The sequence below is a fragment of the Echinops telfairi genome, unplaced genomic scaffold (genome assembly GCF_000313985.2).
Source record: "Echinops telfairi isolate 266 unplaced genomic scaffold, ASM31398v2 ScPeMD7_7400;HRSCAF=8409, whole genome shotgun sequence".
NCBI classification, from domain to species: domain Eukaryota; kingdom Metazoa; phylum Chordata; class Mammalia; order Afrosoricida; family Tenrecidae; genus Echinops; species Echinops telfairi.
The window spans coordinates 13,166,582-13,176,376 of NW_022111300.1; the positions used below are offsets into that span (position 1 = coordinate 13,166,582).

At 43.0% G+C, this 9,795-nt stretch overlaps 1 protein-coding gene across 2 annotated transcripts in view; it reads right to left on the minus strand.

Moving 5' to 3' along the window:
* Positions 1-9,795, minus strand: part of CHST9 (carbohydrate sulfotransferase 9) — a 287,603-nt gene that overhangs the window by 33,646 nt on the left and 244,162 nt on the right. The gene's annotated exons all lie outside the window — the stretch shown is intronic.

Genomic DNA, 9,795 nt, shown 5'->3' on the forward strand with positions numbered 1-9,795 from the left:
CTTGGTTGTTTCCATATATTGTTTATTTAAATAAACCCACGATTAACACGGATGTACGGGTCTTTGTGTTGACGTAGGTCTTCGATTCTCTGGGATAAAGAACCAGGGATATAAGTGCTGAGTTGTAGACGGCAGATGTGTGTGTGTATTTGTTCAAAACACTGTCAAACTCTTTACCAAAAAATAAGTGATACTTACCAACCTATGAACCAACTAATTACAAGTATATTTTGAAATTTGACTAAGTGTTCAGGACTGGGCAATGTCCATGTGGAATACAGTAGAAGTAGAGGAAGCAAAGAAAAAATGGTGGGATAACAGTAGGCAATTCAATCATGCTGTTGTCATAACAGCCAGAAGCCAATCTTGGAGTTTCTAGATAATAAGAACCCATTGGCTGATTTATAAATCTCAGTGAGCAGTCATATATGCAATCATATATTTTAATATTTAGAGTCCATTTGCCAGACAACACAGTGTTTGAAGAAGTAGCAATGTGGTTTGTGGGAAAAGCTTGGCCTTCTGAATTAGACAGATCATCTTGATTCTAATTTTAGCTCTTCATGGACATGAGATTTGACTAAAATTGGAAGGAGGAGAAGGAAGTTAATCTGGCCACGAGGACTGAGAAGGGCATTCAGGTAGAAGGAAGAGCCCGTGCAAATGCCTTCCTTTGCACGTGTGGTAGGAGGGAGCATAGCATGAGTCTGAAGGGGAAGCTATAGATTAGTATTGGACATATGGGCTAACATTGGACTTATGGACTTGATCTGGCCTGGGCTGCGATGTTTTCTTAATATATAACTACTCTTTTATATAAAGCTCTTTCTTATACATACAGGACTGTCCCTGGATATGTTTCTCTAGTCAACCCGGCCTAAAACAGCTGGCTGAATATACACAGTGTATTTCTTCAACAAAACCAAACTAAAAACTCCTCCAGATTCCATATCCCTCAAACCTAAACAGTGGTTTAAATAAAAAGTTTAAAAAAACAGTGGTTGAAATTAAAAAGAAGAGCAAAAATAAAATTGAAATGGACTTGAAGTGTTTAGTTGCAAACAAGTTCATGTCCAACAGACAAACAAAGAAATAGAAAGATGACATGATAGGCTAGGCTGAAAGGGCAGGGGGCAGATCCGGGTGTTGAGCAGGTGCCATGTCCCAGTTGGAAGAATGAGGGAATGGGACAAGACAGAGCAAAGAACAAGAATAACCTGGACGTTTTCAGCTAGGAATTCATGGATAATGATACTTCTATGGGAGAAAGAACCGGTTTTAAGGTATATATTAGTAGTTAAGCGTGGCTGGTGTACATTATTCGCATGATGGTATGTGGAGGTTGTAGAAGCTCACACAAGATTGATATTCAGACAACTTCAGCTTCAATCGGTCTCATCTGGCTTGGTCCCAAGAGGCCCCAATAGGGGGAATTTCTTACCTGGTACCATGTCCTGGGCGAAGCCCTTCAAATCTACTTTCTCCTTGGAATAACTTGTGAAGTAAAGATTATTACTGGTACTTTTTGAGATTAGGAAACTAGTGCTTAAGGAAGTCCAGGAGATTCCCTACGTTTATTGAATGCTCAAAGTTCTAAAGTAAAATGTTGCTTCTTTCGACTCTTTTTGATGGATGCCAACAAAAGGTTTTCAGAAGAAAGGCAGCCTTATTTGCCTGAGATTTGGGTCTCGTGCCAAAGAGTTAGATGAAAAACATTGGACAGGGTTTGGGAGTAGACATTTCGGTGGAATAGAAAAACCAACTGGAGCAGAAAAAATGGTACAGAGAAGTCGTGGACACAGTAGCTGTGTCTAACGATGCAGGCAGTTGGAACACTGTTTTCCACCATGGACGTCAATAATGGAACATATAGACACCCCCCACCCCATCTCTACAAGCATTTGAGAAGACCTTTTCTCTAAGATTTATAATTCTAAAATCAGTGCCTCAGATCCCCCAAGCCCTCTTGTTGTGGTGACCCACTAATCCCTTCCATTGTAAGTAGTTTGATTAATCACCTCAAATTGAGTAAAACTCCAGGGGAAGTTCTTTCATTGCCTAAACAGTTTAAAGCAGTACTTCTTAACCTCTTTCTGTTAACAGGCCCCTTTGAGAATCGAAGAACAGCGATGAATCTGTGCCTCAGGAAAATGCCACCACACGGCAAAATGCGACAACTTCAGAATGTTAACAGCCCTGCTGAAGGCATGCACCGATTTGCAAACACCCGAACTTTAAAGTCATTTTGGATGGAAGCTCCCAATACGTGGAATGATTTCTTAGATTACCGCTCATCAGGACAACTTTCTACACCCTCAAAATTATACACTTATAATTGTCTGGCCATGTCTCCTAACTAAGCAAATTGAAAGTGTTAGCCCACTCTTTCATAGTATATTCATTCTAAAATTATACCAGCTTCCTGGTGTCAAGATACTTCCTTAATGCCAGGTGTGCAAAGATGAATACAACAGGGCACGTGCCCTCCAGATAGCTAGAGAGTCCGACTGTCACACATCATGTGAAGTGCTCGAACAGGGGATTGAATGGCATGCTGCGGGAGCCCAGAGGAGGAACCATCCGCATGCTTCATCTTGGGGAACAAATAGGTTTCTAGGGGGGTATGCTGCCATTAACTGCTGTTATCCTTCTTTCAACTGATGCAGAAATATGTCAAAAACCACAGTTTCAACTGATTATTAGATTTGTACTTAATGGAGCTTCAGACTATATTTTAGATACAGGCATGTTGGAACTAATGGTTAGAGAGAAGGTGAATCTAAGGAACCATCATTGGCCTGTGAGGACTGGATCAATGAAAAGGTGGAATTTGAATCAGACCTTCAACACCATATAAATTTGGATGATCAGCAGGCTTGGGCTATTTAAGCTGTCTACCCCTCGAAGCAAGAACTAGCTCGTGAGCCGCTCACGTTCTTTAGAAGGTGTCACAAGGAAAGACTCGAAATGGGAAAAGAAAACATGATCATGAACTTTTTGTCTACTTCCTCCTTGGGGTTCAAATACATCTAGTCGTTTTCAGCAAATGTAGAGCAATATTGATATGTTACAACTATGGCATTATGATCTATCAAATTCCTCTCTCCTATCCAAGAGTACTTTAAGAAAGCTTCTGATCATTTGGGGAAGTGGACCAACCCGGTCAGCGTTAACAGGACAGATGTGGCCATTCATGGAACTTCGCCCTTGCTTCTGCTGTGCAAAGGGCACAGGGTTGCAACCATTTCTTATAAAAGGGTACTGGAACCAGAAAATAGCTCAAGGGGACCAAACATGGAGGTCAGAGATGCTTGAGAGCAGCAGGACAGCTTCCCAAATATATCTATAAAGTATCCCATCAACAGCATTCCCCAGAATTGCAACCTGAGCCTCCCGGTGGCTCCCTGCTTCCTCTCCTGCTCTCCCTCAAGTCCTGGCACTCCTTGGCCCACGTGCTGGCTGCACACCTCCCCAGCCTCACCGCCTGCACTCCTCTCTAGCCTCCGATCCGTGTAGCCCTTCATTCATTTCTGGTTCGACTTTGTCCGTGAGACCATGGACAGAGACTGTCATTTCCCCAGGGCGGCAGAGCGGGGTCTTCTGCGGTTTCAGGTCTCAGCTGAATCTTAAGACCTCAGAGATTCTGGCCTTGTCATCCTCTCTCCTCTTGTTATTATTTAAACAGTACGTTCTTTTGGATACTTGACTTTATTGTTGTTGCTGAGAATATATACACGGCAGGACATGTACCATGGCAGTAATTTCCAAATGTACAGCTCAGTGACATCGATTACATTCTCCCAATTGGCCTCTTGTATTTCTTGATTTCAGTCCATCATTTGTTACTTTCATTCATCCCAATGGAATAATTCTTTCATTCAGTTGTGTGCTTGTCCATATTCTATTTTAGAATGTAAAGTCCCTGAGGTCAAGCACTGTGCCGGTCTTGCTTATGATTGTATGTATCCTCAGGGCCCATCTGAGGGTTCAATATCCCTTCATAGATGACTGGAAGCACTTTCCGGGGGTGCAGGCATATATCAGCTTATGTGATTTCAGGGTAGCTACTTCTGGATCTTTCTAATGAAAAAAAGAAGTCCTTTAAGAGATGCTGTATAATTTTAAAGACATCTGCCTAGTTCTTGCTTTTAGTTTAAATTTATCCAAATCCATACCACTTTGTATCATAACTGTAGTTGCTAGTTGCCATTTAGTTCGATCCAACTCATGGCTACTCCCTGTAGCTGAAGGACATCTGCCCTGTCCCGTGCCATCGTGGTGACCATTCTCACGCTCAACCCCCTGGATTTGAGTGCTTTCCAATGCAGGGGACTCATCTTCCAACACTATGTTGGATAATATTCTATGGTAATCCACGGGCTAGATGACAACATCACCAGGCATTCTTCCTAGTTTGTTTTAGTCCAAAAGCTTTGCTGAAACATCTCCAGTATGAGAGATTCCTCGCATATTTGAAAGACCGGGTACAGAGTTCACCACATGATAGCAACAAGCAAGCCCCCTTTTATGACAAGCACAGACGGCAAGACAAACGGTGGTTCCCTAACCTGTTTACTAAAATAAGAGTTCTTGGCACAGTTATACTGCGCAGAAAGGGTGATTTCTTTCAAAGTGGCTTGAGCAGCATGTGTGATTAGGAGGCCCTGAGAGGTGACAGGCTGGCCCGCACCAAGGTGGCCTTAACCCAAGAGTTTGATCTACATGCGATAAGCAAACACGCCGACTGGAGCCGTGTCTTGGGATGAAATGACAGATGGGATACAAATTTCCTTCCCAAAAGGTGAGAAGGAGTCCAGGACCCAGGGTGTCCATCAAAACAGGGAAGAGGCAGGTAACTTCTGGGGATGTCAGTGGCAGGGAGCCCATCGGGGCTTTGGAAGGAGTTAGGTCCCGGGTCATATGTGATTCCAACAAGGTGAGAGCCCAGTAATTGGGGGACCTGAGGGTGAGACAAGAGATAACCCAGAAGTTGACCATACAGCGTCTGAGTTACAGAGGTCAGAAGTGTCAGAAAGACCATTTCTATGAGTTTCAACTATTAAAATATGAGAAAAAAATAGCTTCCCCTTGAGCTATTAAAACGCCAATAAGTCACAATTATATAAATTATATAATGATTTGGGGGATTCTGGTAATTATGATTCCTGCTAATGACTATATTTTTTCCCCCTTCTGCTTGTGGATGTTCTTTGCCTGATGGAGATGCAAATGTTCACTGACTGGCTGCAGAAGACAGGCGGGAATCCCACTGGAGGAATACCTAAGTCATCCCCCAATTTATTTCAATCATATTTGGGAAAGAGACATGGAATGCAGGGGGCTACATTTCAACTGCATAAGCCTTTGCTAATAAAAGATTAAGGAGTTTGTGGTTTAGCATCTTTTAATTATTTTTTCTGAGCGTCTTGAATATACAATGTTTGAAATCTCTGGTTGGATCAACAGTATTTCGCTCCGAGGTTTGTGGACTTTGCATACTGATTCTTTCCTGTTTCCAAGTACATTTGCTTTTAGGCTATTTTTATTCACTTTAAAGGAATTTTAATAACTTTCTGTTGACAGCATGGACAGCTGGTCTTGAGAATGAAAGAAAATTCACTTGCTGACTGAGGAAGGAAGTGACATCAATGAGCTTCTAAAGTCAGCCCAGAGGGGGAAATTGGCTTGTGAGAGAGTAGCCTTTCATTGCACTGTATTTATGGGGCAATGCCTTGAGATGCAAATTGCCGTATCAATCAAACCTAGGGTGCCTACCTCAAACCAACTTAGTGCAAACTGGAGAAACAATGCCCTGAAACACGGAGAAGAAAAAGGATGAGGGTGTAGGAAGCCAGAGGCAAAGTGAATTATAGCGGCTCAGCATCCCTTCTACCACTGATGCCTCATTCGCTGTCAAGCCTCAGTTTCTTTGTCTAGAAAACGAGTTTGATGGAAACAGTTGGTTGAAGTCATTCTGTTTCTGTGACAGATGGCTAATAAGACCGTGTACCAGTATATATTGTTGAGACATCTTCTCTCGCCACTTTTGTCCCCTAAAGAACTATGGATTGCTTTTAATCCCCACGGAGAACTATCTAGAAACAGGGACCTGGAGATGTCCCAGAAAGTGGCAACTTTTATATTCCTTGGTAATTTCCAAGTCTGTGTTCCCTGTTTGTGGCCGTACTGCAGGAGCAGTCTGCTATTGGATCTGCCCTTTAAAGGACGGCAATGGTAATATCAATGATGCTTAACTCTCACCACCACCAGAGATTCTCCCTTTGGTGCTATGGCGACCTCTTTTTTGGAGCTAACTGGGGTACAAGTGGTTTGAATGTTATGCATGCATTTGTGTGTTTTGTGCACACCCATGTGAAAGAGAACAGGACGTGGTCTCTTACACGGTTAAGAGGTTAAAAATTAAATCGCTGATTATCTCTTACTTCATTCCAAAAAGATTTTGAGGAAGCTATAGGAATGGTCAAAGACAGTTATATAATTTGAGATTCAGTTACAAATTTGGAGTCTAAGGGAAGTATTTCAACTGAAGATGTAAATGCATTCATGTTTGCTTCTTTCTTTTGTCTAACAGCATATTTGGGGTGTTTAGTTCAATTTCCAAGCATTTATGATTATAACGTGTCACTAGAACCACTGAGAAAATATCAGTCAGATGAAAGACAGAGTGGATAAAGCCTCGCCACCAGAGTCTGATTCTCAGACTGCCCTCTAGCACAGTGTGTCCATTTGATGCTGCAGCAACACTTTAAGTCATAACGAACCGCACTGGTGTTGAACTGATGCCAACTCCTGACAAGCCTGCAGAGCGGAGGGCTGCCCTGCAGGGTTTCCAAGGACCCACTCTTTGGACTCTGCCAACATTTCTCTTCCACGGAGCAGCCCCCAGGTTCAAACTGCTGACCTTTCGGTTAACAGCTGAGCACCTAACCACTGAGTCACCAGGGTTTCTCAGCCACACTTTTTAGGACAGTTTTATTCTGGGCAAAATAATATGTTAGATGCTTGGTGACAGCGAGGTAAAGTGGGGTAAACAAGTTACCCCTACCAAAGCAACCATAGAGCTGTAAGAAATCACTTAGTAAATCACATATTTTGGCAGATGCAACAGATACTGCCAGCAGCAAGCTACGCGATATTTGGGGAAATTATGTCAGTCATGACTCTGGTCTTTCCATGGTTGTGTGTAAAATGATCGGCCTTTCCATACAGGTGGCTTCTCAATTTGCTTACACACACGTAAGTTCTTTATATCAAAAACCCCACGAATGAGGACATAGAACATTTCCATAAAACCAGGATAAATAAGAGTGCAGTAGAGGACTGTGGGCAGGGAAAGAAATCACATTTTGTGTGAGAAGCTGGGAGGCCTCGTAAGGAAAATAGCATTTGATCTGGGTAAGGCTTTCACTGAAGTCCACTTGGGACAAGGCAGTTCACCCGGAGGGAAAAGCTTGGGCAACAGCACAGAATCAGGCCATCAGGAGCTGGGCAGGGAGCAGTAAATAGTTGATCTTGCCCGACACATAGAGGGTGTTGATGAGATGGAATCAACTCAACGAGAGCTGGTTTTTAATCAGAGACAAGGACAAATCTGTATCCTGGACAATTATCATGGAGGAACATGTATATCTAAGGGAATATTCTGCAATGGACTTGGCAAGGGAGCCCTTGAAGATTTCTGAGCCAAGAGCAATCAACATGTGTTTCAGGAAGATCCATCTGGCAGTGCCCTGGTTGGAGCCTGGGGGCTACTGGTAAGGCGAATGGAAGGCTGGATAGGCATATGGGAGACGTGTGTGAGTAGAACTGACTGCAAAGTTCATATGGGAGGGTCTCAGAAGGCAGGGGAGATAACGGAATTAAAGATGATCTCGATTTTAAAGATGATACCGAATCAACCCAGTGGCGGGGCGTTGGTTTTAGGTGTGTCGATGTTAAGCCTCGTTGCTTGCAGGAATATGCTATTCAGGTGAGGGTGACAACGAGGAAATGGGGCCAGTTTAAAGGAGGCAATTTGGTGGTGGTGGAGGAGAAGTTCTGGTGGGGCTTTGGTGAAGCACTGGCTGCTAACTGAGCAGTCGGTGGTTTAAACCCACCAGACCCTTGGCTGGAGAGATGGGGCAGGCTGCTCCACTAGGATCACACGGTTGGAAACTCTCCAGAGCAGTTCTATTCCGTTCCTTGGGGTCGCTGTGAGTCGGAACTGACTTGATGGCAGTGGGTTTGGTTTTGCTTTCATCGTGGTACGAGGATGATAAGCTCAGTTGGGTCTTTATTAAATTTAAAATACCATAAAAAAAATCCCACAAGGAGTTGAGAAAAGAGGTTAGATATGGAGTTGAGAAAAGAGGTTAGAGAAAAAAAAAAAAAAAGGAAATCTTCAGAGAGAGAAAAGAGGAAACTACAGGATGAAAGACTCACCTTATTGGAGCATCGGGCGGACAATACACATCAAAATGAGAATTCTGGCATCTCATTTATATTTGATTAATTTGATGCCTCTTTATATAATGAAATGCAAACTTTATATCAATTACAGTGTATGAGAGGAAATATCTTTCCCGACTGAAAGCAATGACTTACTAATTAGTAATTGGGAACCAGCAACGTTGCAGTTTGATGCCTCGATTTCAGTCAAAGGCAGCAGCAAGTCAAGGCCGAAGAACATCAGGCCAATCATCTTACTTATGAAATGTGGGTCACTTGCAGGAACAAACCCCAGTTGCTTTCCAGTGGATGCCCACTCACAGAGCTCCCTCACGCGTCAGACTAGGTTTGTGCTCTACGGGGTTCTCAATGGCTGCTTTTTGTTGTTGTTATTCTAATGTAGTTTTCCAGGCCTTTCTTCAGAGCTGCTCTTGGGTGGAATTGAACCTCCAACCCAGTGGGGTACATTAAGTGCATGCATCATTCCTACTTAAAAACCACACCTAAGGTCACTGGAGAGCTCAGCCTGCAACACCTACTTAGATGGTGGTGAAAAGTGGGGTCTAAACTATCAGATGCTTGGCTTTGAATAGGTTTCCTTATTCTGCTTGGGTAGCCTTCCAAGCAAGAACCTTTTCCATCCATAAAATATGGCTGACAAACCCACACACACATACATTCATCATGAAATCATTCTGATGAGTCAATGAGATAGGATATATACTGTCTGACATCAGTAATGATTCTCGGTCTATCAGTTCTCGACCCTGTGTCACAGGATGCCCAAAGATGGTGTAATAAACCCCGATTACTTGAAATCTGGGGTGGAAGCCATTTTTAAAGGTGGTTGAGAAGGACTGCAACACATTTCAAGATAACAACGTGTTCTGCTCTGGAATGAACAAACAGTGTGGAGGAAAATCAGAAGTCACATGTATTTTCAATGTTAACGAAAATGAAAGAAATGTAGTCAAATTTAAATGACTGTCAAATGCCTAAGAATTTTTGCTTGGCCACATAAATGAATAAAAATCGAAATGCTTGGAATCCTGTTTTATACTGTAAGGCAGACATTAACCCAAATGCTATTCTTGGTCTCCATTCTCTTAAGTGCAAAACTGTGACTTCTGCAGCTTCCCTTCCTGCATAGGTGTGAGGTTAGGGGCTGGCATGCAGGACAAAGGGCGCAGGGACATCAGCATGAATTGGAAGATTGTGTGCCCTCTGCTGAAATGGATCTGGGCCACATGGGAAGCGTGCTTTGAGAGGGAAAAACGCCAAAGCAAAACTCACTGTCAGGGAGTCAACACTGCCTCATAGCGACCCTATAGGACAGGCTGGGAGTGC